Raw genomic sequence first — 802 nt, 5'->3', positions numbered from 1 at the left:
ATTTGGCACATATGTGTGCAACATCAGGACTCTCAGGAAAGAGACTTCTCTTTCAAAGTAAACTGCAAAGTATTACTTCTACGAAATTACTGACTACTATGCAGAATGATGCCAGTATTTACCCAGCTCAGCTACTGTAGATCAACAGGCATGATAAGCTGACCACAGTGGGCAGCTTCCTGGTTGTGAGGTATCAAGCATGTGGAAAGGTTTGGGCTTTGCTGCCCTATTAGGAAAGGGTGAGGTTCCACCTTTATTCTCCAGGAAAACTTTGTTCTGTTAAACTGAGCTGCGTTTGGCAACCGCAATTACTGCTACAGTCACTGCACAGCTCAGGGAAGCGTGGAGTAATCGTGTCATTAAGCGGGGTAGATGCTGGCTTTTTAATCACAGCTAACGTAACTCATCACACTGGTCTCCGAGGCACAAAGAGCAGAGAAACTGAGGGCTAAGAGCACCGTTTGTTTCATCGCGTGCCTCGGAAGAGCCTCATCCGTTGCAGAGAAAGCCAGCTGTGTGTGACAATTCAAGCAGTGGCCTTAAGCTGCTACGAGCCATTCGGGCTTCTCATTATTCAGCATTTCGGGGAGGAAACGTTCTCTTGAGAGGAGGCTGGTAGTGGTCCCTGTGCGGCCATAAAAAGAGAGGTGGAGCTGCAGCAGCTATTTTATAGCCACTCCAAAGGCTGCCTAATTCTGGTGGTGACCTACTGAGGGCAGGTAGAGCTCCCTGGCAACCCTGGCGTGTTTCCCCAGGGCTGCCAGCCCCTATCAGATTGCACACCTGACTTCACACAGTGCCT

This window comes from Harpia harpyja, chromosome 13 (genome assembly GCF_026419915.1).
Source record: "Harpia harpyja isolate bHarHar1 chromosome 13, bHarHar1 primary haplotype, whole genome shotgun sequence".
Taxonomy (NCBI): domain Eukaryota; kingdom Metazoa; phylum Chordata; class Aves; order Accipitriformes; family Accipitridae; genus Harpia; species Harpia harpyja.
Note: the sequence above shows the minus strand (reverse complement) of the source record.